The 6,247-nt window shown below is 41.1% G+C and overlaps 1 pseudogene; it reads left to right on the top strand.

Annotated features, from left to right (window-relative positions):
• Window positions 1-4,029: 4,029 nt before the first annotated feature.
• LOC101442781 (DDB1- and CUL4-associated factor 12-like) lies at window positions 4,030-5,278 on the top strand (annotated as a pseudogene).
• Window positions 5,279-6,247: the final 969 nt, after the last annotated feature.

Genomic DNA, 6,247 nt, shown 5'->3' with positions numbered 1-6,247 from the left:
AGCAGAGTCAGAGAGACAGATAAAGCAGATACAACCCCCAGATATTGGTTCCTTTGAGGGCTAAAGAGACCCATGGGAGTTATGGTCATGGCCGATGGGGTTAACTACCAGGGCAGATGGCCCCTCTTTGGAAATGGTGTTTATGTGTGATGAATCTGGACTCAGATGGGATCTCCCTTCATAAGACTTTCATGCTAATGTGCTGGAGGTGCAGTTAATGTTGGGGTTTAAGATATATTTAGGGGATTTGAATCTCTGGACTGACAATGTGATAGCCAGATCCTGAGCCTCAACAGACTCCAGCACCTACAATCTGATTTATTGGACTTACCACACTCAGCTAAGATGGAGGTGAAGAAGGACAACCACCACACCATGGAGCCTAGAGTGATTACAACTGAAAATGGGAGGATTGCATCCAGCATCCAGGTGGAATCTGAGCCTCCTCTTGACATAAAGGTGCAATGGTCACAACCAATCCAGTGTCCACATAGAAGAGGTGGCATTGGATTGGGAAAAGTGGACATAATGGACAAAGGGTATGGGGAAAGGCAGGAAGAGATGAGAGGTGGAGGCGTCTTAGGGACATGGAGCTGCCCTGGATGGTGCTTCAGAGGTAATCACCGGACATTGTAAATCCTCACAGGGCCTACATGATGGAATAGAGGAGAGTATGGGCCATGATGTGAACCAATGTATATGAGGTGCAGAGGTGCCCAAAGATGTACTTACCAAATCCAATGGATGTGTCATGATGATGGGAACGAGTGTTGTTGGGGGGGGGGGGAGAGGGGGGGTGGGGGGGTGGGGTTGAATGGGACCTCACATATATATTTTTAATGTAATATTATTACAAATTCAATAAAAAATAAAAAAATTAAAAAAAAAAAAATAACACTACAAAAAAAAATAATAATAATAAATATTGGCTTTCCTCTATTCTCTCTATCTGAACCTGAATTACATATATGCAAAAACTACCTATATTGTCCTTTGTACCTTGTAGCTTCTCATTGATATTTTCCATCTTTTTGTCTCTCTGCTGCTTATTGACTACTTTGGGATATATAGTCTGGTTCACGAATTATCTCTTCAGCTGTATCTAATTTGTTAAATATAGTTAATTGAGAGTTTTATTTCAAACATTATGTATTTAATTTTAGAAATTATAGTTTAAAATTAATCTACATTTCTAGTAAACTTTTCTGAAAATACTTTATTTTTGTAAGTTTTAAATTTACAGAACAATTGAGAAGATAGTATAGAGAATTTCCATATAATCCTGACCAAATTTCACCCATTAAAAAAATTACTTTTATTTTTCTAACATACATATAACCTAAAAATTTCCCCTTTATCCACATTCAGATATGTAAGTTAGTGGTGTAAATTGCTTTCACACTGTTACACTACCATCAGTATCATCCATAACCAAATACTTTCATAGCTCCAATAGAAATTCTGTACCAGTTAAGCTTTAACTAACCATTTCCTACCCCTTCTCAGTCCCTTGAAACCTGTATCTAGTTTTTGATGCTATGAATTTGCTTATTCTCAGTATTTCATACCAGGGAGATCATGCAATATTTGTCATTTGTCTGACTTATTTCACTCAACATTATGTCTTCAAGGTTTATCCATGTTATCACATGAATCAGAACTTCATCCCTTTTCATGGATGCATAATATTCCATTGTATGTGTTTATCACATTTTGTTTAGCCCTTCTTCTCTTGAAGAACACCTGGGCTGCTTCCATCTTTTAGCAATTGTGAATAATGTAGCTATGAAAATAAATGTGCAAATATTTTTTGAGTCCCTGCTTTCAATTCTTTGGGGTATATCCTAAAAGTAGAATTGGCAGATCATATTGTAATCTTATACTTAACTTTCTGAGGATCTACCAAACTCTTTTCCACAGTGGCTGCAATATTTTACATTCCCACCAATAATGAATTAGTGTTCCAGTTTCACTACATCCAACACTTATTATTATTATTTTTTAGTATTAGCCATTCTAGTGGGTATGAAGTGATATATCTTTGTGGATTTGATCATTCACATTGAGTGGTGTTGAGCATATTTTCATGTGACTTTTGGACTTTTTTTTTTTTTTTTGGTCTTCTTTGGACATAACTATTCAAGTCCTTTGTCCATTTTTAACTTTTTATTTTGAAATTATTTCAAACTGACAGGAGAGTTTCAAAAATATTACAAACACCATACAGTGAACTCCAACATATCCCCATCCCTCATATACCCAGATCCACCAATTTTAACATTTAGTCAACTTTGATTATCATTCTCTATGAGCTATCTATCTATCTATCTATCTATCTATCTATCTATCTATCTACCTACCTACCTATCATATATGTATCTGTAAATCAATTCCTGAACATTTCAGAAAAGGCTGAACACATTGTATTCTTTGAATATATAATACTTCCATATACATTGCCTGTGAACATGAATACTCACTGCACTTTAAGTGCAGTTTTCAAGTTCAATAAACCTAACATTGGTATGAAACTTACATTCTATAATTCCTATTTTTTGTCTGATTAATATCCTTTGAGCAGTCTCTCCTCCATTTTTAGATATCATCCAGTATCATGTATTGCATTTCATTTTCTTTTTTTTTTTTAAAGTTTTATTTATTTCTCTCCCCTTCCTCTCCCACCCCAGTTGTCCGTTCTCTGGGTCTATTTGCTGTGTCTTCTTTGTTCGCTTCTGTTGTCGTCAGTGGCACGGGAATCTGTGTTTCTTTTTGTTGCATCATCTTGTTGTGTCAGCTCTCCATGTGTGCGGCACCATTCCTGGGCTGGCTGCACTTTCTTTCACCCTGGGCGGCTCTCCTTACGGGGCGCACTCCTTGTGCGTGGGGCTCCCCTACGCGGGGGACACCCCTGAGTGGCACAGCACTCCTTGCACGCATCAGCACTGCACATGGGCCAGCTCCACACGGGTCAAGGAGGACCTGGGTTTGAACCGCGGACCTCCCATGTAGTAGATGGATGCCCTAACCGCTGAGCCAAGTCCACTGCCTGCATTTAATTTTCATTGTCTCCTTATCTTATCTTTCTTTTTCATAATTGTGGTAATATGTATAAAATGTAACTCTTCCTATCCCAACATCTCCCAAACATGCCATTCAGTGGAATTAATCATATTCCCAATGTTGCGATACCCTCACCACCGTCCCTTACTAGAACTTTCCCTTCACCCCAAACAGAAATCCTAGATTCATTTTGCATTAATTCCCCACTCTTGGTCACCTGTATTCTATTCTGTCTCAATATTTTTGCATATTCTTTGATATTTTCTTTGTGGTTACCATGACTTTTGTCCATGTTTTGAAATTGTTTGTTTGTCTTTTTGTTGTTATGTTGCAGGACTTCTTTCTAAATTCTAGATATTAAGACCTTATCAGATTTGTGGCTCACAAATATTTTTCCCATTCTTACATTGTCTTTTTGGTTTCATGATGAAATTCTTTGATACACAAAAGCTTTTAATTTTAATGAGGTCTCATTTTTCTATTATTTCCTTTGTTGCTTGTTCTTTCTCAGTAAACTCTAAGAAACCATTGCCTAACACAATGTCCCAAAGTGGATTTCCTGTTTTTTTGTAAGAGTGTTAGAGTCCTGGTGTGTATATTTGAGTCTCTAATCCATTTTGAGTTAATTTTTGTATATAGAATGAATTAAGGTTTCACCTTAATTCTTTTATATGTGGATATCCAAATTTTTCCAACACCACTTGTTGAAGAGACTATTCTTTCCCAACTGATTGGACTTGGAATACTTATCAAAAGTCAATTGGCCCCCCGTCCCTTTCCCTATCCCTGCCCCATCCTACCTCCCACCTTCCCTTCTGTCCACCTCCCCCTCTTTGCTTTGTGCCCTGGGTCCAGGCCACCTTTTGGGCTGGGCCCACTATAGTGCATGGCCCCAGAGCCCCATATATGACCTGCTGTCCTCTTGCCCCTCACTCCCCCTGCCCCATGTGGCTTGGGAAGCTGCCCACTATGGCCTGGAAAGCAGTTAGCAGGCAGTGGAAAGCGCCCCCTTCACCTGGGGCTGGGAGTGATGCTCAGAGCCAGCAGCTTGGCTGGGATCACTCTCTTCACAAAAGGAAAAGACTCCCCCCAGTGAAGAGGTCTTTAGTGTACTACCTGAAGAATCAGGAATCATAGGCAAGTAGTGTGTGGCACAAAATGCAACATGCTGTTTGTGGTGGATGCCCAAACAAGCCAGATCACCAACATTCCCATTCTGAAAGACCAGGAGCCTGGAGGGGTGATGACCCAACAGGGCTCTGGTATCCATGCCATCAAGCTGAATCCCTCCAGAACATTGTTAGACCCTGGAGGAGACAACCCCAACAGTCTTGCCATCTACCATCTGCCTACACTAGACCCTATGTGTGTGGGAGATGATGGACACAAGTACTGGATCTTTTCCATTGCATGGACCAGCGACACTATGACGGTGTCTGGTTCATGCAATGGCTCCATGGGACTCTGGAAAGTGACAGAAGATGTGTTGAACAAAGTGATGTTAGGCACAATGTGTCACAGGTCTCTGTGTATACCCACATCAGTCACAAGGCCTTAAGAGACATCCCCAAGGAGGACACAAACCCTGACAACCGCAAGGTCCAGGTTCTGGCCTTCAACATTAAGAACAAGGAATTAGGAGCAGTATCTCTGGATGGCTACTTTCATCTCTGGAAGGCTGAAAATTCACTCTCTAAACTCTTCTCCACCAAACTGCCATACTGCTGTGACAATGTGTGCCTGGCTTATGGTAGTGAGTGCTCAGTGTATGCAGTGTGCTCCCAAGCTCATGTGTCCTTCTTGGCAGTCATCATACAGTATCAAGTCTGTCTCTTCCAGGGAGTGAGGCAGTGGGATCTGATCGGTGAGCTTCTACAAGCACATCACCACTGTGGGCACAGGGCAGAGCTCCCTGCTAGTCTATGACATCTGAGCTCAGAGGCTTCTGGAAGAGAGGCTCTCAGCTTGTTATGGGTCCAAGCCCAGGCTAGCTGGGGAAAATCTGGAACTAACCTCTGGCAAAGGCTGGCTGAATCATGATGAAACCTGGAGGAATTACTTTTGGACATTGATTACTTTTGGACATTGATTTCTTCCCTAATGATGTTTATATGCACTGCTATGACTCGTCTGAAATGAAGCTCTTTGTAGCAGGAGGTCCTCTCCCTTCAGGGCTCCATGGAAATTATGCTGGGCTCTGGAGTTAATGACAACTAACTCTCTCCCAAAATGCAGAGATTTACACTAACTTCCTTCTTTGGTTTCCTTGTTTTGTCTTTTGATTTTATTTTCTTGTGTGAAGCTCTCATATTTTAGTGGGAACACGAGAGTTTGCCTACAGTTTAAACATTTTAAAGGAAGAAGCTCTGAACAGAAAACTGAATGGGCATTTTTTTCCTTTTTTTCCCTTTTGGTAATAAGAATTTTATTCTACTACCTTCTTTCTTTTTGGTTTTCAACCAAATATTGTTAATATATATTTGTATTTTTTCTTTTTTCTTTTTTTAAAGATTTATTTTTATTTATTTCTCTCCTTCCCCCCCCCCCAGTTGTCTGTTCTCTGTGTCCAGTTGCTGCATGTTCTTCTTTGTCTGCTTCTATTGTTGTCAGCGGCATGGGAGTCTGTGTCTCTTTTTGTTGCATTGTCTTGCTGCGTCAGTTCTCCGTGTGTGTGGTGCCATTCCTGGGCAGGCTGCACTTTCTTTCACGCTTGGAGCTCTCCTTATAGGGGTGCACTCCTTGCGCATGGGGCTCCCCTACACGGGGGACACTCCTGCCTGGCAGGGCATTCCTTGTGCACATCAGCACTGCGCATGGGCCAGCTCATCACACAGGTCAAGGAGGCCCGGGGTTTGAACCACGGACCTCCCATGTGGTAGATGGACACTCTGACACACTCTCTCCTCTCTGGCTTCCTCTTTAGGGCCGACACAGTCATGCTCACCCTTTCTTTCACTCTTGAGAGGTGGGGCTCCTTTATAATTATGTGGTTGCTACCAGGCTTTCTGTGAAAGTTTGGGAGCTGTGTGTGCATGTGCATGTATGTGTGTGTATGTGTGTGTGTGTGAGCTTGTGTGCCTGAAGATACTGTGTCACTAAAATTACTAGGAGTGAGGATTACTTACAATTAAAATATTTATAAAAGAAACAACTTTATTCAGAGTCCAGCTTTCAGACTAGCATTTAT

The sequence above is a fragment of the Dasypus novemcinctus genome, chromosome 1, assembly GCF_030445035.2.
Source record: "Dasypus novemcinctus isolate mDasNov1 chromosome 1, mDasNov1.1.hap2, whole genome shotgun sequence".
Taxonomy (NCBI): Eukaryota; Metazoa; Chordata; class Mammalia; order Cingulata; family Dasypodidae; genus Dasypus; species Dasypus novemcinctus.
This window is presented reverse-complemented; position numbering and strand designations above follow the sequence as displayed.